The 24,006-nt window shown below is 42.8% G+C and overlaps 1 protein-coding gene across 1 annotated transcript in view; it reads right to left on the bottom strand.

Moving 5' to 3' along the window:
- Positions 1–24,006, bottom strand: part of LOC120758819 (A-kinase anchor protein 13-like) — a 95,837-nt gene that overhangs the window by 42,584 nt on the left and 29,247 nt on the right. Inside the window, exons 4-5 of the mRNA XM_040077491.2 lie at positions 9,198–9,435; positions 5,377–5,473 (exon numbers count right to left, since the gene is read on the bottom strand). The gene's annotated coding sequence lies outside the window, so the exon portion shown is untranslated. The remainder of the gene's footprint in view (positions 1–5,376; positions 5,474–9,197; positions 9,436–24,006) is intronic.

Genomic DNA, 24,006 nt, shown 5'->3' on the forward strand with positions numbered 1-24,006 from the left:
CTAATAATGCATGATTTTGTATATCTGGTCAGAAGGGAGGCTGGAGGCATTAGGAGAAGTAACCCATTCCAAATTTATTTAGCAGACACACAAGTAAGTGATACTACCAGCAAAAGCCATTGACCCTAGAAAGGAGAGGAGGTGAGGAAACAAGAAACCACATTTCAAACATGCAGCAGCAAACAAGTTACCAGCATATTGCAGCACTGTGTTCAGTGTCACAGCTGAACTTAAAACTGAAAAACCTACAGATATTTGTGTACAATCATCTGAATTTAGCTAATTCGCTGAATGTGATGTTTTCTCACTAAATGGATTGCTTAGGAATAAAAGTACATCCCTCATGCAGTATTTCCACAGGTGATATTGCTTCCCAGCTGTGTCCTGTCTGCAAACAAAAACATATGCTGCCATTCAACTACAGATAAAACAGGAGTTTCTTTTGGGTACAAGGGATGAAAAGGAGGTTTAGAAGATGTTTTGTGTTGGTCTGGCTCCACCATCACCCTCCTCCTAAAGCATGGAGGTAACCTCAGGAAAACCAGACACACACAGATTCCTTTCACAAAAACAAAAGAAACTTCACAAAAGTTCAGAAAAAAGAATTTAAAGAGCATATTTAATTGAAAAATCTGCCAAAAAAACCCTGCTGGATTTTTATTTTACAGTGCTGGGAACCACAGTACCGTGACCTGCACGTACAAGAGCAGCAGTGGGGGATTTGCAGAGCTGAGCCACTTGCAGAGGGGCTGGAGCCTCACTGCAACACAAGCTAACACAGCATCACTGATTTAATTGACTGATGATTTAATAAAATGCCCTGGATATAGATTAACTCGCTTTGCTTAATGTAGCTCAGCTTCCTGGCAGCCGGCACTGGCACCACGCTGTTCCTGGGCTGGGAGCTGGGCTGCCCAGAGCTGCTCCCAATACTTGCCTCACCCAAACCTTTCCCATTAGCCTTCCCAAAATAATGAAGTGTTACACAGAGCTAAGATACAGGCAAGTAGATACACACGCACATAAAAAAATAAGCTTAAACCTTATCCATGCTACAAGCCCCTAACTCAGCTTTGCCAGACCTGTCTTACTCCAGGGACTAACACCTAGCCAAATACCCTTAGTCTCAACATGAAGTTTCTTCTTTTGGACCATTTCAATCTCGTAATTGTCAAAAAAATCATCACCTGGATGACTTAATTCCTGCCCAAAGCCTGGATGGGTTAACAAAAGCAGCACTTTTCCCAGGTAGAGGAAGACAGAGATCCCTCTCAAATCTGTTTCCCTGCTCCATCCCTACACCTATTAGTAGGTACAAAAAACAAACTTACAAAACTCAAATCACAGCAGCTCTTTACAGTTCCTATGCCCAATTTGCAAATAAAGAAAGATACTGTAAAAGTTGGAAAAACAGAGAGTAAAAAAGGATTATTAGCCAGCTCTAATTATACAAACTGATCTCATCCTCTTGTCATAAGCCTCTTTCCTGTTTCCGGAATCTATTTGTGCTACAGAAAGACCAGCCTTTTGTAAATGTCCATGGGTCATCAACACAGGGTGATTAATTTCCCATTTTACAGTACACACATGCTGTCAAGCAATTCACTTGTAATCCGATACAACCCTGCCCTCACTTGTAAATTTTTTTCCCTCTAACATATTACTGAAGACAAACAGTACTTAAGATACCGATTTGTAAAATCCAAACAACATTTCAAAAAGAGGCATCGTGCTTCTATAATAAAATAAAAATCACAGACCACATCTTCAGTTCAAGTAGCTACATCCTAATAAAGTTAAAACCTAACAGTCGACTTGAATTAAAGAGCAGCATGTACGCAAAAGCACACATATGTTTATACTCAAATTAAGTCCTCCAACAGGTTCTGGGGCAGCTGTTTCACGTATGCATGAGACTTTTATCTCAGGCTCAAATATTAACCTCCAGAAATCCTTAGCAGACATTCTAGCTGCCTCCTCAAAGGAGCAAAATCCAGTTTATACCTTCCCATACGTTTTGTTGTTTGAATACACGTTTTGGCAGTAAACTGTGGGGAAGCTCTCAATGACAACCAGCTCATGTTTGTAAGGGTAATTCTTGATTTGGGGGTTTAACCAGGATCTCAGTGAAAATCCCCAGGTATCAAACTTGGCAGTTGAAGCATCATGCAAGTCACTGGTTGCCTCTGAAAACAGAGATGCATTATATGGGACGAGGTCAAGAATGGAGGTAGGCAAGAACAGGCTTTGGGGAGTATTTCACCCCAGTGCATAAAAGGATAAACACAGTGGAGAGCTGTCAACAGAAAGGAGATGCCTACAGCGCTACATATGCAAGGGGAGAGAGCAAAGCCTCGAACTATTGATTCCTACACTTCTTAACTACAGCACATGTCCTAAAACCTTCTCCACTTCACTATTCTCTGACTCTCAAGGCTGTGCTGTTCTAGGAACTATGCTGAGCAATGATGGTTTCAGTAAAGGAAACAGCATCCCCAAGCCCTAGAGCTGAGCAATAAAGACTCTGTTTCTCTCTGTGCCTCCCAAACCACAGCACTTGTACTGCATTCCCAAAAACACAGGCTTGCAGTAGAAAACAATCCGTGATGCCCAGAACACCACACACACTTTAATGCTGACAAATATTAAATATTTCCTAGCATTTACAAACCAGATAGTTACCAAATGCATATTTTAATAAAGGCATGCACCAACCTTAACTCTCCACAGCAGGGCTCTAGCCACAGGCTGAGCTGGAAAAAAAATGGCACCAAGACCAAGATGCAAGACATGTTTCCACTTGCATTTTGGTCTAAGAAGATTCAGGACCCAACATTTTAATGTGCTTTTCTTCTCTGAAGAATACATCAGACTCGCTTTTCCCTTCAGGCTCCGTTTTGCAAATGCTGCCACTGTGGCCTCAGGCAGCGCAGACTTACTCAGGAAAAGCCTGGCTGACACTTCACTCCAGAAGAAGGAAAATTTCATCAGAAACTTCAGATTTCCTACAGGAGTACCTGTGCTAACCTCTCTCCCCGTGGCACAGCATGACCACATCTAACACTGCAGAGTTACAAATTGTTTCTTCATAATTGCTCCTCTTCTTTGAACTCACAAAACTACGGGAAAATGCTCTTCTCTAAACATATACTTTAGGCAGCGAGAGAACATGCTCATTTGCTGAGCAAAAAACATCCTTTCTGAGCAGAACAGGCTCAAAAATGCACTTCATTCACTTAGCAATTGCACTGATGGAGTCACTTGGTGTGGCATTCCCTGCAGGGAAAATGAGAGCTCTGTTCCCAAGACACTGTATTGTACTGGGAATATCCCACAGGAAGTAAAACCCCAAGCACGAGAAAACACTACATCCCTAACCCAGAAAAGAGAGAACACTCATTCAAGCCCCATTGTTAAATTAATTAAAGCATCAAATAATGAAAATCCAAGAAAGCACAGTTTGTACCCAGTTCCACTACCCCACCTTCTGCACCTGAGCCTTTCTGCAGCACGCTCATATGCAAAACCCCACATTTTGCAGACACCTGAAATTGTTTCTTTCCACTGCCTTTACAAAGTGACCTTTCAGGCTGGTCCCTCAGGAGATGAATGGGTTAAGTGCCCACAGGTCCCAGCCTCCCCAGTAAATCATTTATTACCCCAGCTCAGGGACAAGGAGCTCTGCAGAAGTGAGAGCCCACGCTGTGCAGCTGTTCCCAGCCAAGCAACTCTCCACCATTATGGTATAACACAGGATTAAGCTCAGGGAGTGGAAATCCGTCCCTTCATTGCTGATGGGTTTTTTCTGTTTGTAAAGTTAGGCAGCTATTTTAAATGTTACAGAGCTCATTAACATGAAGTTCATTAAGCAGTAACCACTTTATGAATGAAATGATTGTCATTATAAGCACAATTATGGAAATACTAGACCAGCAGGTAGAAAAAGGAAAGGGTATGAGAATGCTGCTCCTGAACTCCAAATTAGCCTTTCTTTTTTTCCCAGATCCTTCAGAGGAGGCACACCCAGAAATCAGACGTGAGGCAGAGGCTGGTTCCCAGGCAGGACTTCAGGTGAGAAGCTCTTGCTGCTTGTGCTGGGCCTCCCCAGAAATTTCACTGCTGCAGCTGAGTACAAAAAGTCATTCCCCCTGGTCACCCCCAGAAAGGGTCTGGAATCTTCCTCAGCAGCGAGCACTGCTTGCTGCAACTCACCACGCTCCTCAAATTAGCAGAAAGTTAAGAAATGCTATGACAAATCAAGCCACAAATTGCTTCTCTGCAGCTGGTGTCGTGCATTCCTCCTTTAAAAATGATGAACTTGGAGGAGAGCTCTCAGCAAGCCACTTACTCATTCCTGATAAAGCAGGTTCCATTCATAATCATGCCAAGGACTTCATATCTTTCTCAAGGTCTGAAAATGGGTATAATTCCACTGCTCAACCCCACTGAAAAAAGGAAAACCCAAATAATTGCAATACATGCTTGTCTCTCTACAAGTAACAACAGTTTATGATTAATCCACCCAGCTGTTGCCACAGCTCAGTAACACCAAATGATTTGGACTCAGTCTCGTTAAAGCACTGGTCTTGTAGGCAAGAGCATGGAAAATATGAGGCACTGCAGAAGGTAAACAGGTTAGGGACAGTGGGAGGAGAAAAGAGGCAGCTCGCCGTGGTTTTCCTCCCTGCCTCCCCTGACAGAGCTCACACATGGCAAGCGCCCATTTCCAGGCAAGGCTCTGGCAGTTTCTTTGCTTCAGGCTACGAGTTTTAACACGTTTAAGTCTTTTTGGAGAGAAAGGGTGTAACTCACGAGTCAAAAAGAGCTCCTGTGAGTATTGCAATAACCATAGACTCGCTTTTAGGTCAGATCCATCCCGTGATCCTGGCTCAGCACACCAAGAAGCTGGTATTAGCTGAACAACAAAGCCAGAAGCCTCAACACCACGACGGCTCCGGGACAGACAGACCGACAGCCGTCGTGCCGACCGGGAGGCACCTCAGCTCTGATCCCAGCCAGCTCCTGGGAAATCCTGGGGCTGTAACCATATGCCTGCCCCAGGGACAGGAAAGCTGTATCTTAAAATATTAGGGAAAAACAGCTGATGTTTTAAGTGTTAAGTGCTATTTTATACCGTGGCATCTGGTTGATACAGGAGGCAACATCACATATCCCTTTTCTACTTCCACCACAAAGAGATTGTATTTTATGGCACAGTAACTTGTTGAATTTGTTTGTATCATTGCAATTGCTTTGATATTAGCAACACCTCCTCCTGTCAAGGCTAAGCTTGACAATGGGCAAAACCATTCTCCCAAACCCCTCACCTCCATCCTGGTGTATACCTGAAAGAGCTGCCAAAACATTTAACCTTACTTTAACTGCATGAAGCAGTACAGGTGGCTCCAAGATGTTCTTCAGGTCGTTCCCACACCGAGCAGGGAGAAGTAGGGCAGGTCACAACACTCAGCTCCTGCAAGGGGGAAGAAGAAGAAGAAGGAGTCACCAGGTGCAAGGGTCAGCATGGCTGAGAGCGGTCCCAACACCCGAACTGGCACTACAACACCTTCACCAAGGGGGATGGAAACCATCCTCTCTCTTGCTAGCCATGTGGGAGGCATGTGTTGCTTCCTGCAGCAGTCCCATGTGGTTCCACAGGCACAATGGCCACATTATGGATAGGGCTATTTATAGACACACGTGGGCATCTGGCACCACCTAAGAATAACTGCACTGCTGAGTTGTATTTGCTGCTGTCCTGCTATTTGGTTTATCCCTAAAGCTGCTGATCTGCTGTCCATCACAGTATCCCAAACAAATAAGCTGGCTTAGAGAGACTTCATCAAACTCTTTGTGGACTCCCTTATACCAAGGTGTTTTAACAAGAATAAAGGTAGATAATGCCAGGTGGTGTCCAGCAGATGAAGCCCAAATCTACCAGGACATCCCTGCCAAACCCTTCTGGGCTGCCTGCACTTTTCCACAGGCTGATTTGTTGCTCCAGGACTAAATCTACTCTGTAGATTCATCCATAGGGATGGTCTCCAAAGCATACCTAGAAAGAGCAGTTAAAGTGAATCAAATGTCAAAAAGTGAAAAAGCCAGGGTTGGGCTATAGTTTATTAAATGCTGTGTGGGAGACTTTATTAGCTAAATCAGAGTTATCAGGGTTATCTCACACCATCATTTGGTTACCACACCAGGAAAGGTTGTGGCTACACACACACCACCGAACACAAGCACAATGCACCAACTGCCTCCTCCTGTTCTACACGAGAGAGACTCTGCCCCTGCACTCTCCCTGTTGGGAAAACACCTATAATCTGGGAATCTCACAGCCTGAGCCAACCTGCCAACCTCAAAGTGCAATTACAGGCACAGAAGTAATAATGGCAAAACTAGTTACCAGCTGGGAAATCAATTGTACTGTGTGAATTAGCTGGGGAACGAACGCACAGGACTGGAAAGTGAGGCACTGCACAACAAATCTCACTCCTTCATCTACACAAGAACTGCACCACCTGAACACCTCAATGCCGGCTTTACACAATGTTTTTTCTTAATATTAACAGCTAAAAGTCTCTCTTTTATCCATTCTGCTGAGAAATGGGGAGAGTATTTTACAAGGCACGACAGGGTATTGTCTTTTACTAAACATATGTTTATTTAGATATAGACCAGCGGAAAAACAGAAGAAAAAAATCCTCTTAAAGTATGAGGATAGTGCATGAATTCCTTCATTGCCATGTCACACGTTTCTGAATTACATTCTTATTCCAAGCTACTGGAGCTGAAAGTGGAATTACCTGAACTCTTAAATCCCAGTTAAGTGCGTACAAACACTCTTTGGATTCATTAACCAGTAAAAACCACCCTCGCAGTCACAAACAAGCAGACTGGAACTTTCCTCTGGCATTTTTGTAGTGTTATTTTCAGGACCTCAAGTTAGAAGATGGTTACTATTTGATAAAGCAATGATTAACTATTTGCCATCCTGTGTTGATCTCCAAGGAACAGCTCTTTCCAAGGCACATACAATAACAATACAGTGGCTTCACTGGTTTATAAGACACTGATAACTTGGCTTTTATTACTCTATTTGTATACTTTGGCAGAGAAAGCAGGGTTTGCTGCCTTCCCTTTGAACCAACAAAGACTGTGGGTATGGCTAACATTGCCAGGGTAGATAGTTAACATGCTGTGAATCACTGCAGGTTTTTCCTCATCTACACTAAGGAATGAGGGTGTGTGTATGGAAAGCTCACTTGGATGCTCAGGACCTGGAAAGTATTAGCAACTGGAGAAAATAACCCAGCCTAGCAATGAAAAACTAACATAGATCATAGAATTATTTCTCACTGTTTTTTTTTTTTTTTTTTTTCTGGTTTTATTCTGTGGGAGTTTTTAGATTGCTACAAGAAGCAGCAAGTAACATTAAAATGTCGTCTTTATTTTAGTTCTAGATGTAAAGAGCCTTCACAATCTGTAAGGTTGTCCACATCAAAGTATCGATTCCCCAAAGAACTGATTTCTGTTTCCCATGAAATTGTTACAGGACAACTCCTGCAAGCCTAAGCACACCCATTTCAGAAGGATTTCCTTATGGGGATTTCTTCTCCTCCTCCTCCTCCTTTACTGGGAAATCATTACCAAGTGTTGATGAACACTTACGTGGCTCCTGCTTTCCAAATCTTAAAAAGATGGGTTGAAAACTTACGTTTCATGGGTGAGCTCATATTGCTTTACAAATGAAAAACTACTCACTATTATCACAAGAAAATGGTGACATACAGTAGCTTTATAAAAAGCAATTTGGTTTCTACACAGCTATACCAATATTCCAAACAACCTGTAACTCCTGATAATTTCTGCCTAAAAGGGCCTACAGTCATGATATCCCACACTGCTCACTGAAGTAAATGAGAATGTAAAGGAGAGTCCTTTTGACACCTGCCCTTACACAACCTATTTTGCTTGAGTTTAATAAAAATAGAGGGAAAACCCATCTCTTTTGTTAGGACACAATTATTTGATAGTTCATGGTCTTGCTCCCTCCACACTGAGAAACCTAAAGCAGAAATTACGCAGGCCACTGATGAATTACTGAAACACTCTTTATAAAAAGAGAGGAAATAAAAATTTAAGGACAGTGTTACAGCTATTTACCATTTGAAGAAGACAACATTAACTGGTCCTGTGGATTATATATGCAATTGCTGTAAGAGATGAGTCGCTTTACCAAAAAAGCCCAATAGCTTAGAGGTGATCTGCATCCTCAAGAGGCAGAGAAGTAAAGCATCAAAAGGTGCTCTTCTTACATTTCTAAAGTAAATGAATGGCAGTGAATAACACAGAAAAAAAAGAAATTATTCTGTGTTGATAATCTGTTTGAGAGGAATCAGTTGGAACACTTAAATATGCTTGATAGAGTCCCAGCAAATGGACCTCAGGGTTTCCAGTTACATTGCTGATTCCTCCTCAGCAAACTCCCACCCTTCTCAAACACTCCTCAGTGCCTGACATGGAGGAAACCACTCCTCAAATCTGCTCTTTTTTCCCCTGAACCCAAACCTATTTTATTTTTCTGAGAAGTGTTCCATGTTTTGTTGCTCTGCCATCTTGAGCACTTTGACATGTCGAACGAGTTATCTCATCATCTGGTTGTAATTGCTATTGCGAAGTTTTCAACAAATTCACAAAGCAGCACCAAGATGAGAGCACTAATGGTCTAGGAGAGGGACAGCTGATTATTTGGGATTATTTGATACAGCTGGAACCTTTCCACACACAAGAAACCCAAGCACAGCCAGTCCCCAGCACCCAAACAAACCTCTGGGGTTTTTCTGAGTTTTGGCTGTTGCCTGCTATAAAAGCTCCTCACCATTTCATATCAAATGTTGTCAAGGAAAACATTGCTTCTCCTCCTCATCTCCCAAATTGCTGGGTGTATAACTGCATGTTGCTGCAATCTTTTCCTCTGAATACAAAGCTTATACTTGCATACCGTGATATTCTCCTGCTTCTACTGCATCTCCCAGGAGAGACTGCCTCACAGGACCTTTCCAGAAGTTTGGCTGATGGTCAGAATTGTATTTCTTAATTCCTTAGGGAAGGGAATCTGGACACACTGCTTGGACAACCAGAGGATCACACCCAGCCAGCATGGGTTTAGGAAAGGCAGGTCCTGCTTGACTAACCTGATCTCCTCCTATGACATGGTGACCCGTTTAGCAGATGAAGGAAAGGGTGCAGATGTTGTCTGCCTAGACTTTAGGAAAAGTCTTTGACACTTTTTTTCACAGCATTCTCCTGGAGAAACTGGTTGCTCAGGGATTGGATGAGTCTATGATTCTGCTGCTCACTAGGTTGAAAACTGTCTGGATTGCTGGGCTGGATCCATGGGCCGGGTGGTCAGCCTCTTCTCCACTGTAACAACTGAAAGGACAAGAGGAAACCACTTCAAGTTGAGCCAGGGGAGGCTTAGATTGCACATGAGGAAAAATCTCTTCACCATAGGTTGGTCAAGTACTGGAACATCTGCCCAAGGAATTGGTGGAGTCACCACCCCTGGAGGCATTTAAAAGATGTGTAGAAATGGCACTTAGGGACATGTTTCAGTGGTGGTCTTGGCAGAGCTGGGTAATGGTTGGATTTGGTGACCTTAAAAGGTCTTTCCCAAGCGATACAATTCTATGATCCTATATAAATGGAAGAAAAAAACATTATTTGCCAAAAATCTGCATTGCTTTGGACAAGTGTAAATGCAGCACGATCCTCTAGCCATTGCATCAAGCTGCATTTGTACCATAAAGAGTGGAGTGCAGATTGCAGCTCATCACATTTTGACACACACACAACATTCCACTCAAAGTAAATGATGGGTTTTGTTTAGAGAGCAGCATCTGACTTGCCATACTGGATGAAGAAAAGCCAGGAATTTTAAAACAATAGAAAGTAAAACATCCATATTTCACATGTCTGTACGCATTGCAGAGCAAGCAATAATATTAAGATGTTAACTGCAGTCCCATCAAACCTGATTACCAAGAGATGGGAGACAAATATTCATCCATATACACTAAGTTAACTTTTGAAACCCAAACTCTTTCGACAGTATTGCCTTGAACACATAAACAGAAACAGTCCCATGTAAAAGGGAAACAAGGAAGCAACAAACCAAGAGCACTTCTCTGCTCACTATAGCCGTGGACAGACACAGATTTTCTCTCTACAACTTGGAGACCTGCACAAAACTGAAAGAAGTTTGAAATTTGTTTTTTAGTTCCACCAGCAATAACAACAAAGCAGCAAAACAAAGAGACCAGTGATGATTTATGGCTCTCTCCCTTGCCTCTGGACACCAACGTGGATCCATAGATGCCTCTTGGGCAATAACACACAGCAACCTCTTTCTTCAGGAGATGAGGTGCCACAGGGACTCTGCAAGCAGTGAAAAACCCCTCACCTCTAAGAGCACGGTCCTGCACAAGTGCTCTTTAAAGGTACACAAGTCTCAGTGTTCAAAACTGAATGAAAGAAAAACTGGAAAGAATAATACCTTTGTCACCCATTAGTTTTTTACTAATAAAAGCAGGACTTGCTCCTGAAATTTGTTCTTCATTAAACTGCAGCCTGTCACCACATTCATCCTAAACAGCAACTGCTTCCTTCCAGACAGTCTTGTTAAACCACATCAGGATTGAGATAAGGATTTCAAACTGTTTCCACAAGACCATCACGGCTGGCTGTCTGTCGGAGGTATTAAAACTGAACTTGTGGACAGCTTAAAATATGTGCAAGGAATTAGCACTTCAGTGAACCACCATGGCAAGACCACCATTTTTCTTCTTACTAGGAACCAGTATCAGACTGATTAGCTAAAAAACAAATAGCAGCAAGCCCTCAGACACTTCCAAAACAATCTTTTTTAAAAAAAAGTCTTAATTCTGCAACAGGTGGTTCTCCTTCCTCTCTCCTCTACCATGACACACAGGTGACAGTCCTCAGTGAGTTGTGCCACTTGCTAGAATGAGGCAAAGCCCAAAACACACCCCCTTCAGAACACCAGGAAAGAGAGGAAGCACGAACTGTGAAGGCCATGGCCATCATCAAGGTGACCAACACAAGATGACCAACACAGTGCCTCAAAGGCACAGGAAAATGCCACTTAACAGAACAGGCCTATTTTCTTTGAAATACTGGGTGCAGGCTGTGACTGGACATGCCAGACATTTCCTGGGAAGATGACATGTCACCCCCAGAATGGGATACGGACCCTGGGAGAAGGCAGAGTGGTCGGAAAAGAGATTCATGTGAAAATTTCAGTTTGAAGGCTTGTCTGGTCCATCATTCTGCTCTAAGCAAGACCATGACACCAAGGTTATGAAATTATCCCCATGCTTTCATTGTTCAAAACTGTCCCAATCAATGTGGCCTGTTTCTCAGTTCCTGTATATAAAATTGAGCTAAATAAGGTAATTGAGCTCCAGCACTACAGAAGGAAATCAAACTCACCATCAGTTGCAAGGCACTCCTGCTCCAGCCATGAAGCCTACACAAGTCACTTGTTTAATCTGACGTTCCCCGTGCACAAAACTGTTTTTTTTCTTCATTTCCATACAGTTTACAAAAATACTCAATAAAATAAAGGAAATTTTATTGTACTTAGAAGCTTTGTGACAAAGGAACACGTACATGCTGAAACCAAATACCAGCATATAACATGCACTGAGATATTAATACAAGGCTTTCTCCTACATGTCAAGGGGGTGTCTTGGTATAAAACACAAAGAACAAATCTAAAGTCTTGTCTCCTACACCTGCTCCTGTCAAGTCCAAGGTCCCTTCTGCTGAGCCCCATGGATGCAGCAAGAATCCCTCTGCCATGACGTTAAGCAGAGAAATGCTGGGAGGGGACACAAAGGGACAGAAAATGACACAACTTGCCCAAGGCTTTAGAGATGTCTGCCAGCACAGTCTGTAATCTGGATGGTATCACCTCTCCACCCACGCAGCAGTGACGGTTCCCCCTTTCTTCAAAAGCTGTCTCCATCCCAGCCCGCTGCTGCCCGGCTCTGCCAAGCACCCGCCACGCAACTGTGACATTAAGTCACTTCACTGCTCGAATCAACATGTCACTGGAGCTGCCCAGCACTTAATTATATGAATTAGGAGATCTGTATAATGGTCCTAAACCAGTAATGAAAGAGAAGGTTTAATGATGCAACAAAAACCTGCAACGCAGCACTCAGATTACGGGTGGGTTACACAATAGCGCGAACAATTCAGCGTTTAGGCTGCAGACTTGCATAGTGCACATCACATTTTCCCAGAGCCATCATCTGACTCCAAACACGTGAGATCCACTCAAACACACCCTTCCTGCCTCCCTTGCACCAGAAGCTCAAGGATGAAGATGAGGTTCAGTTTTTGAGCAGCAGTCATCCACATCAGGAAGAGATGCCCAGAGAAAAGTCAGCTCTTTTCCCAAACACACTTTCGAACTCAAAAAGATTTATCTGAAGCCTGTCCTAGCAACCACTCATATCTCACAAGTAGTGCTTGCTCCTCCCAGCATTAACACTCCATTTCACTGAGATGACATAACTCCAGTGAAACCTGTTCAGCTGACAGCTGCAGTGACTTTTGCATTGTGCCATGTAAGTTAACTCCCATCTGCAGCCTCGTTTAAGAAAGTATTATGAGTACAGCTTTAACAGAGATATCACCCATGAACTGACAGCAAATAAGGTAATTTAGGTATTTGATGTGCACAGAGCATGAACTGTTCATATGGAAGAGAATGCTCCTACCCCAAGATTTCTGAATGGAGTTTATTACTAAATAAGGTCAAGTACTTACAGACAGTATTGATTCCTATTCACAGCACTTCTATAGCTTAAAGGAGAAACAATTTGGTTTGAAGTATTCCTTTAGAATCTATTGACTTTTCATGTCAATAGACACAATACCAAATTGCAGCTTAGCAGGCTTATCTTACCTTTTTTTTGTAAAGTGCTCAGATGAAAAGCACTACAGGGCTGACAAGTATTATTTAGATTTCAAAAAAGCAGTTAAATGCCATGGCCAATCCATATGTTCAGTATCAAAGGGGTCATAAGAAAATTGACAGGACCAAAACTGCAATGGAGAAGAGTGATAATATCAGCTGGGAAGCTGCTTACTAACATTTGGACGTGCTTGTTCAAACAAAAGCCTCAAGAAGAGATACTATGCCTCATCTAGAAACCCTTTAAAATATCACTAATATGTCATGTTCTTAATAGAAAAATGCCATACTCGTATTCCTCTGTCACCTGTAAAATACACTATTAATTCTATTAAAATCCACAATGGCAACTGTTCATCTCCATTTGTTACCATTCCCGCTCACTTTTGCCAAGGCACAAGGTAGCACAGGATGTTATCGCAGCTGCAACAGATCTGCATTTACTACCTCAAGGAAAGTGGCTGGAAACAACCAGCATGCAACCACAGAGCATCTTTTACTCTTCAAACCCTTCAGCAGGTTGCCAGATTTGCTTTCATATAGCTCAACTTCTCTTTTCCCTCCCTCTAAACAAAAAGACTGTTTTCATTCAGCTGCCGTTTTCTTCTCCCTTTACAAAAGCAGACACCTGCAACAAATTCCTCCTTAAAGAGGCAGATCATAGCAAGGCAGTGTATTGTGAGTAGAAAAGCAAGGGACATTATCAAATAGCATTCGATCACGGCACAGATTTTTCTCAGTACCCAAAGAGCACGTAAATCCAAGTGCATGGGAGGGGAGGAAGCAAGCTCTTGCCACTAGCAACGAGATTCCTGAAACAAGTCAGCAAATGCTCATATAACCTCTGTTTCAAGGTCTGACATCAAATTCAACCTGAGATTAACTGAGCTTTGTACTGGCTCTGCATTCACACAACAAAGGGAAATCCTGGAGGTGCCTGAATCCCCCCATGCATTTCACACACAGGCTGGAGGTGGCCACAGTAAGACCTACTCATTATTTTCTCTGCAAAGCACACTCCTCCCCGTTAATCAAGAGTTACAACCAGTCACCCAACTAGCACTGTGATGACTTCACTGCCAGCTGCTAGGCATCCTCAATAAAAAACAAAAACAAATTACGTGAGGGCTACCGTCACTTACCAAACCCTACTACAGGTACACCAGGCTATTGGGCAACTTTGCTGACGTACTTGCCTGCACATCAGGGACTTACTCCCCAAGCATCCCCTGGAGCAAAGGATCTTTAGTTACAGCAGTAACAACAGTTTTCACCCAGCAGAACACCCTCCAACACCTCAACTACCCCAAGCAGGTGCAGCTTTTTGCTCAGTGAAGGAAAAATAAGAAGTTAAAGCCAACTAATTGTTGGGACGCACCCTTCTGCCGGTGCACCTGTAAATGACCACTTGTGCAACAGCACCTGAGTGTCAACAGGACTGTGGGCACTACCCAGGCACGAACACAGCAATCAAGCCAAGGCCCTACCCGCATTTCCACGTGCACATAGGGTTTTCAAGTGCCTATCTACACCCATGCAAGTGGTGATTCACCTCTTGCAAACCCAGCCTCAAACTTCTGCTATCTCCTCTTTCCCGTATTCCTGCAATTGTCGCTCATCTTCCAGTCAGACACGGCCCGCCTTCTCCAGGACTTGACTGTCATTCAGCAGAGCATTAAATAGGGTTAGCTGGCAATAAAACAAAAAATAAAAACTTAATGAAAAGTAATTAAAACCCCCTGACAGATTTTCCTGAGGTGGGAGGGTGTCTTCAATTGCACCCATAGTCTTTTCAATACAGCGTGCATAGCCTCATCAGTACTTTATAGCATCAGGAAAGGTTTTGCGCCCTGCTTTGACTGAGCTGATCACAGCCTGCTTGTGGTAACACATTCTGGTTGCCATCTGACCCAGAAAAAGACTCTCAGAAAGCATCACCTCTATGCACAAAGTGCATCTTGCAGAGGGCACCAGAGGAGTTTTTCCCAAACATGCACAGATACTACACAAAAGCTTTAATAGCACAGATTTAATAACCTACCTGCTAGTGCAAGAGCACAAATAAATCCCCTACTTCACAACAGAGAGGAGTAATCCTACCAGTAAAAGTAGTGCTCTATAAACTAACATTTCACGAAGCAGAATTCCTACCTGTGCCCAGACTGACTGTCCCTCGATCAGTGCCTAAACCACGGATTCAGTTGTCTGGTTTGGGGCACAAGGTTGCTCAACACTTCTGTTACTGTCTTCTGAAGGAGAACATTTTAAGACATGGATCATACCACAGTATTTGATATTATTCTTACACCTTGGGTCAAATGCTTTTATTCTTCATGCTTTTCATTTGCTGATGCTTGAGCTATCTTTTTCAAGATAATTACTTTACTTTTGGGGATTTTTTTCCCCCTCCAGGTGTCCTGCCCTTAACAATAGCAGACTTAAATATACACATTATTTCACATATGACACCTGTTCTAAATAATGGGTTTTTTTAAAATCTATATTTACAAAATGCTCCAATATACACTTCATTAATGACAGCTAAGGGCACATGCACTTTTTTCCACAGCGATTAGAAAGAGTTAAGCCATGGAAAGCAGTGACATATTGATGCCAATTTAACTTTCGTGTCTTCTATCCACAAATAATAATAATATGCTTTGGCTAAATAAATAAACTCTGGCATTTCTACAAACAGAAAATAAAGACAGCAGAATTTAATGTCCACTCAGAAATCTAAACAAAGAAGGGGTTTGGATGAAGAAAAGTATTCTGAGAAATTCGCCACGCATTCCCTGATCCATTCAATTTTCTTCCTAGTGATTTCAAATAAACATTCTCACCCCCACCAAAGTAAAATTACAAGCAGTGCAAGCCTACAGCACAGGCATTTAGCACTAGAGGTTGCTAGAGATCACAGACAACGCATCAGATCCCAAAAGTGGTCGGTGCCACAGGTGAAAAAGAAATGCTCCTTCACTGAGAGGTACAGTCTCCTAGAAAATCTCCATCAGCCTTTTGAAAAGGGAACAGAGCTCCCAGCTCTTGGATCCTTCAGGGCAACCTGACACTGACCAGTGCTGGGAAGACACAGCTAAACTTCAGAGGTGCTCTTGTACAGATCCCTGCCAAGCCTTCTCCAGTGATGGATTTCATCTCTAGTAAGGTTTCAACAGCTGCTTTATGCCAGCCCCCAACAGTTGCCACCAAGAGGTTTTGTTCACCCCTGAGTTGCCGCCAGCCACACATCAGCTGCTTGCTGGACCAAAGGTCAGCCAGGTTGACACCCTCATTTCCTTTGACATATGAGTTTTCTGCTGGAGTGGGTTCCCAATATGGGAGAAGGGTCTGAGCACCGGGACATCCCAAGGAAAGCCCTGTGCCTGCCCCCTCTGGCATCCCTGTGTGCTTGGAAGGGAGCCAGCTGGGAAAGCCAGGGCTTTCCCCAGGGACCTGGGAAGGGCTCTTCACTGAGTTCTGAATTCCTCAGGGTGAGGCTCTTTCTGGCATCTAAATTCTTACGGGGTGACGCAAGAGGAAGAGTTCACCTGAGAACTTCAGGTGGAGGAAGGACAGCCAGCAGAAGCTGATTAATTCCTAAGCAACAGAGATCTTCTCATGCAAACCTCCAGAGAGGCCAGGAGCTAGGGGGTATGCATGTGATTAAGGAGGAATGGCAAAGGTGGGGTCAGTCACAGCAACAGAGAAAAACGAAGTTTTTCTAGTGTTTCTAGAGGAGATAAACATCTGCCTACTGAATTTTATTTATTTGAGGGTGAGAGGTTGTTTCTTTCCTTTTTTGAGATGACATTAGGGTCAAAAGCAAGCATTAGGATCATTCAAGTACTATTGCTTCTGTTAAAGGCTAAAGAATTTCACCTTCACATTCCTGTCAAACCTGTGACTTCAGGATTAGGCCCATTTCTAAACGCTTACAGGAGAAATTTAAAGTTGGAAACCAAGCCAAATAACCCCAAGGGATTTGCCTTCAGTAACTTTTCCACAGCTTGAACTACAGCTGTTTTCCTTTACAAATTCCACCTCTCAACTGCCAGAGCACCAGGAGAGGAAAGCAGCAAAGTGCTATGGTTGGAAACAAAAGCTCAACATGGAGATGCAGAAAAAGATCAAATCCAGTTCTGCTGCAAGCAAGACTCTGACAACTAACGCACTGGTTTAGTTCCTGCTGTGCAAGAACACTTGAGGTTGGACTTTCTTTTTTCATCCTCAAGGGTACAGAATGAAATTATGAGCCAACCAGGAGTAAAAGGTTTCTCTGCACTGCTGGAACAAGCAAATAATTTCCCTGACCTATTTTAAAATAAAACATGAGTCTCCACTGGAAGTAAAAACCAAGATCTTTATTCAAATCTTGCATGCTCCACCTAACCATGGTATTGAAGCATCTCTGCCAGCCTCAACCATTCCTTAAGCAACCGAGGAAATGAAATACAAAACATTAAACAATGTGGAGGGTCAGATTTAAACCAACAAAGACAAGGAAATTGCAAGTTAAGCTTCTTGCTCTGCCCTTGATTCACCTTGTTTTGTTCAGCTACTGCTCTGTTCCCAGACCCTTCCTCTCTCCTGATGCCAAGAACAACAGGACACAAAAACAGCGTGGTCAAAACATAGGTGGCATTCCCTCCTATCTATGTCTTGTTTGCAACCTAAAATCCCAATACAAGCACATCTGGTTTCTTACTTCAGGAGCCTTGCTGGAAATAATTGCTGCAGCACTGCTTGGGTGGAGGTCCAGATGTGCCCATTCCTTGTGGTGATGGGGACATTCTCTGGCCAACATCTCCAACACAAGGGGCTGCAGCAGCAGGACAAACTTCACGTTCCACTATCATGCACAAGGAACAAGAAAATGTGAAGGATATTTATATTCCCAAGAAGATCACAAGCTGCAGAAGAGAAAAAGAAGCAATGCTGAAACTCTGGCAAGCCAATGTCTAAAGTAGAACAAAATGCAATCTTTAAAATAAAGGCCTCCAAGATGGTCGCTTATCTTCACCAATAGCACATACTGTTTACAGTCATAGTCTGTGTTTGCAGCACTTCAGTAATGGATTAAAGAAGTTTCATAAGCTTGTAAAGAAAAGTCCTTCAAAATTTGTGCATTAAGAAAGCATATATGTTACATAAAAGGCAAAACATGGGTTAAATCAAGTGCTGTTACAAATTTGGGAAAGCATCTTTTATTTTCCATACTCTATGGGAAGGATCCAACATAGGACACAACTGCTTAATTGGGAAAAAATGCACATGGCTCAAAGCCTACAGGCTGTCTTCTGATCAGATGCAAATGATGAGTATCACAGGGCTTCTAGAGGGGGTTTTAAAGAAGGGCAACACTAGCAATCCACCACTGTATTTTAAAGGGATTCACAATATTACTCCATTTCTTCTTCACATTGCCTTTTAACAGAACAAATCTTTCTGATGGCATAGTGTAAAACTAAAACTTTAGATGGGAAGTTTCCTTCTTAGATGAAAGACAAGAGCACGAATCTGGGGACTGAAGATGTGCAAAACATGCTGGTGAACTCCTTGGGAAGCACAACACAGGGAATAAAGTCCACTTCAAGGATCCATCAAGTCTCTGCTTTGCTTTTCTTTTCTCAGTTGAACATACTTGCCAAAAGGATTTCTCAATGCTTTCCTGCTGTAATTCAAACCCTCTCCTCTACTGCTGGATCTTACTCCTGCAGGAGTATCTCACAGTTCAGCCACTGGTAACAGGTCTTCCATCACAAACCATGGAGATGCCCTTTATTAGCAGTGCTATTTCCACAAGCATCCAGGGTGTTAACAAGCACCACATGCATAGGGATGAGGAGATGGAGGAAGTTCATAAAAAGGTTTGCTCACTATGAAAATCATCTTCAACTTCCCACGAGTATGGTTCCACAAACACTTGCAGTAGGGCAGGTTGTATTATTCTCTCTTGCCCAATAGTTGCTATTACTGGATCTGGCAAGGCAACATGTGACAGAAAAATGCAGCTGCATTTTTGGCTCAGAAGCCTCTACAAGAGCCCGTGAGTCATGAACCAAAAAGGCCCACAAAAAAGCAAAACAGAAGAATGTAGATTCAGTTTTCTTTTTATTGTAAGCATGTGTCTCTACCGCACAGTCCTGATGCACAAAAGTGACAAAAACAGAAATAATTTTGGAGTCCCTTTAGTCAGGCAGGTTGAGCTCCTCCTGCCCGAGGCCACTTGACATAGAAACAGAATGGAAAGATTGCCACTGACCACAGAAGTGTCTGAGCCACACAACACAGCACGTGCCCAGATGTGCCTCTGAGCTATGCTCTTCTACAAATCCAGAGTAATGGAGCAGGTTTTGGTGGTCTTGGTTCTTTTTACAGAATTTCTCCCAAGAAGCTCAGCCTTACCCCCAAAGCGTAAGGCTGAGCTCTTCCACAATGCTGCCTAGTAGTAAAACATTCCTCATCTGCCTGTTGCACTGCAAATAAAGTTTACAGTGCAACAATTTGTCTAAAATGTGTCAAAGTGCTCTGATTACCTAAATGACACTGTACCACATTAATTACTCTCACCTCTGAGGCCTGATCAAATGTTTCAACCTTTTTCCTTTCCAATGAAAACAATTCACAAGTACCCCCTTTCCCAGACTGCTTGAAGTGGGTATCATAAACACAAGGCAGAAGGGAGCGTGAGAGCAATCTGGACTGAGAACTACAGAAGAATGTCTCAGGACTTCTCTTTATCACCAGTTCATGGATTCTGTCAGCAAGAAGCTGTTCCCACACTACTTCATGTCCTCTGCCTGCAAGCAGCAGCCCAGATCTGAGCCAGCTCAACAAAAGCAGGCTGGAGGAGAGCAATGGAAGGGGGAAACGAGGCACCAAAAAGAATATCCTTCAGTCAGGACAAACAGCACAAGTCCACTGAAGTTTCCACCCTCTGGAGAGGTTTTGTATTGCGTGGATGGAACATGACAGGAATGAATAATAAAGGTGCACAGAGGCAAAATTGCACAGTGCAGCTCTTGCACTTCCAAAAATTCTGGTTCTCCTCTGACCAGCTGCAGCATCAATACATAACCACCTTAGAAAAATGACCCCGTATGCCTCCAAAAAAAGCTGAAAAGCCAGCAGCTTGTGTTTCTTCCCATTTAAACTGGGTCCCATCAGCACCCCAGCTCTCACACCCAGCATCACTCCTGTTAAAAAGCAGCTTGGAACATTGCTGTTGGCCTCACAAATTTACTCCACATCAGCACCCAGGATGATTAACCACCAATACAAGCACATGTCTTGCCTCTCAGGTACACTGTGTTCCTAGGGAAACGTTGTTGTTACAAGACAATGCAAGGCAGAGGTGGGGACTGGAAGGAAAGTTCCCTAAGGCAGACAAAAAATTCGTAAGTAATTTTTGATAGAGAATTTTCCAGCCCTTTCTTAACTGGAGTGACAGGAGGAAAAACCACTAAGTATCATCCTGCACCTTCAGAGGGCAGGGAGTGGAACATGAGCAGCAAGAGGAAACTTTCTCAAACAAAGGTCACCAAATGCATCACAGCTTAAATGGAAATGATGAGCGTCCAGACTGTTGGTGTTCAGATAACAGTCGTGCAGTAGGATTGAGCATGCAAAAAAAATTCAAAGAGTTTGCTAAAATACAGCAAAGAAATATGTTATAACCCAACACAGACACAACCACAGGAGCTAAAGGAATGTACCTCAAAAAGGCACAGGCATCATTAAGTTTGTTTTGTAACTTTTGCTCAGTTTGAGGACCCAGCTCTGACTGGTCTCCAGTGAGGGCCACTCACTTTCACTTCACATGAAGAGATTCCCCTCTCCAACTCATCACTCTCCCAGAAGTACTGCTAGAGAAAGGTATGAAGGCTGATGCTGGATCTTTGGGTCTGACAGGTCCAATATGAGATCTCTTTCAGGAGCAGAAATTCCCCATTCTCCCATTAAAAGGCAACTCCCAGCAAATTAATTCCAACTCCACTACCCTGTAATGTATTGCATTACAGGGCTTTGCTATTCCTGTGCATTCCAAGTCATGGACAAAGTCAGGAACTTCCACCAATGCTCAACCAGCCGTGCTTAGGTTGGTTAGATATTGTAACACCACAGTACCTAAAACTCCCCTCTCAGGCACTCTGTGCCAAGCAGCCTGCAAGCGCCACTCAGAAACACTGCTGTGTCTTGAAAGACATTGTAATCTTTGCCAATGTACTTTACTACTCCTCAGGAAATGACAGGCTCATTTTTCAGAGTGGCAAATTCCAATAAATTCTTCTTAAACTGGATGGAAATCTGAAAGTTTAACAGACCTAATAAATTGTGTATTATCTGTAATACCAAACCAGCCTTACACAAACAAATATATCTAAATTTGACTTCAATCTGCAAATCTCGCTCCATGTGAATAGGAGCTCTGACTTTAGCAGAGCTACTCCCATCAAGGAAAGAGGGGTCTTCTCCTTTTACACTATGTAAACCATGGGAAGTAAATTCCTCCCACACAAAGCTCTCACATAATCCCTGCTGCATCTTGCTCCTGGCTCATAGGTTGAATATTCATCTCCACACAGCTTCAAAAGGTATACACTCTTCAGCATCTGTCAGGCACTTTTTTCTTTTGTAAAATGAGAAATGTACTGTGAATTGAAAGAAGTTTGGGTGGGTTTTTTTGCATTCTCTTGTAACAACAAGATTTACGTCTCTTGCAATTAAAAAAAATTATAGTCCAAAAGCACTGCTAAAACCTTTAAAGGACTATATTTAGAGACCGACCTGGAAGATGACTCCTCACCATGATCTCCCACACTAATAATTGTTTCCAGCCTAGGGCTCTAGGTAATGATTGTGCACCAAGGTCATGTTCTTGCCTGGACAAGTTCATTTGCTCTATGCTTTTAGTAACATACAGACCACACATCTTAGAAAGTCACAGCAGCACAGAAGCACGAAGGCTGACAGCAGTCAGGAAAGGACACCAGCTTTTCCAGTATTACCCATAAAAGTCTGCAAACATCATCCCGCATCACTATTAGAGCCTAAAAAACCTAGATCCAATCTACGTAACTGATGACTTCTCATGTGGCCTCACTTATCACACAAAAAAAAGGGGACAATTCACACAGGGGTCACATTTGCACACAGCTTCCTTATCTACTCTATTGGACCTGATCTTTAAAGTTGCTCAAATGGCTCCAACACTGTACACTTAAAACAGAAAAGTCTCCAAATGACACCAGCGACCTCCCAACACACTCTCCAACCTTGAGACAATGAACATCTTATTCATCTTTTTCCCAGGGCTTGGGAAGAAGATGTGAGAGACAGCAAGCAGCAGTAGATGCAGAGCCCGCACTCTCGTGACTGCACTAGAGAGAGGACAGGTTACATCATAAATCAACTTTGTCTTAGGAAGCCACATTGATAAATGTCACCCCAGAGCCTCCAAGTGAGTGACACTTCAACTATTCCATGGTGCAATCTGAACGCAAGTTTAGAAAAAACTACAAACGCAATTAATTCACAGTAAGCGGGCTTTTCTATTCTTCCCTTTTTCTTTCATCTTTATACATTTAATTTAAAATATCAACCTATGCACAAGCTTTTCAAACTGTGCAGTATAGAGACCAATGGAAAGGCTTCCTAGATGCTTTGATTAATTGCCAGTAACTTATGCCTTCAAGTATCTGATGTTTAATTAAAAAACAAGGATTAGGCCAAATTGGTTTGTTAGTCAGACCAAGGTCAGCTGATGTAAAGGGACTACAATCTTAACAGATTTTCCTTATTCCATTGCAAGGCTTGAGTACTTTGTTTCATTAAGCAAATGTGCAGAGGTCATGACAGAGCCAGCACTCAAATAAAAATTGTTCCAAGTCACTAAATGTATCCCAGGTTCTCCTAATTCCTCACGCAAATAAAGAGCAGCAAATGTTTATCCCCTTGTTTTCCCCAGCCTTACTGGTTTACGTTCCTGTAGCTGAGGCAACCACACCACGCCAAGCAGCTTTCAGCCTTTCAGAAAGATTAACTTCTTCAACAGGCACAACCAGCCAAGCTCAGCTCCAGGCAGCCAAGGTGAACAGCAGACACACAGCTCACGGACCAGAGCACAGCACAGGAGACCATGTGATGACCTCCTCCTTGAGATCATCCCCCACCTGAAACTCCACTCCTGGGAGGGTCAGCTCTGAAGTTTTTAGATTACTCTGCTTTGATTTGTTTGCAAAATGTCATTCCTTGCTAAACAAAATTCTGGAAAAAATGAAGTAAGAAAAAAAGAAGGTGGTAATGACTGCCTGGAAAGAAGACGGAAAGGAGCACAGCAACAAGTACAAAAGGCATCCAGAACAAAGTTTTATTGCTGACAACGTTCATGAGACCTCACAGCAATGCCAGGACTGAGGAATACTCTAAATTTGCAAAAAAATGCCAACTTTCCAGGTCCTGCTGCACAGTGAACACCACAAAGACAACAGCAATTCAAGCCTAGATCTTCCAACAGACTGCAACTCCAGAACTCCCAGGAATGCTGGGCACAACTGAGCATAAATAAAAGCCACTCTTAGCTTTGTAACACATACATCAGTTGAACAAGTGCTAACCAAGTTTAACTAAAACCGTACAACCAACTTCCTCATTCCCTTTCTTCCTCTCCCATCCCTGGGAAAAGATGTGAAATACAAGTTATTGCTGCAGTAGGCAAACATTAATAGTGACTGAAACCACTTAACCATCTATTCTTCCTTCCCTTCCTCTCACTTTTATTTTAAGAAAACGCACAGAACTCCTTCCCTCTCCCAAGAAGGGTTCCACCATAACAGAATATTTCATCCTTGGCTAGATTGAGTATAGACCTAATTTAGGATTAAGTGCAACTCAACACACACTTTATTTCAAGCCATAAATATCCAAGATTAAGAGATGCTGAGAGAACTGGCTGACAGGACAAGACAAAAACTAAATTCTTCCATACCATCCATGCC

Source organism: Hirundo rustica, chromosome 13 (assembly GCF_015227805.2).
Source record: "Hirundo rustica isolate bHirRus1 chromosome 13, bHirRus1.pri.v3, whole genome shotgun sequence".
Taxonomy (NCBI): Eukaryota; Metazoa; Chordata; class Aves; order Passeriformes; family Hirundinidae; genus Hirundo; species Hirundo rustica.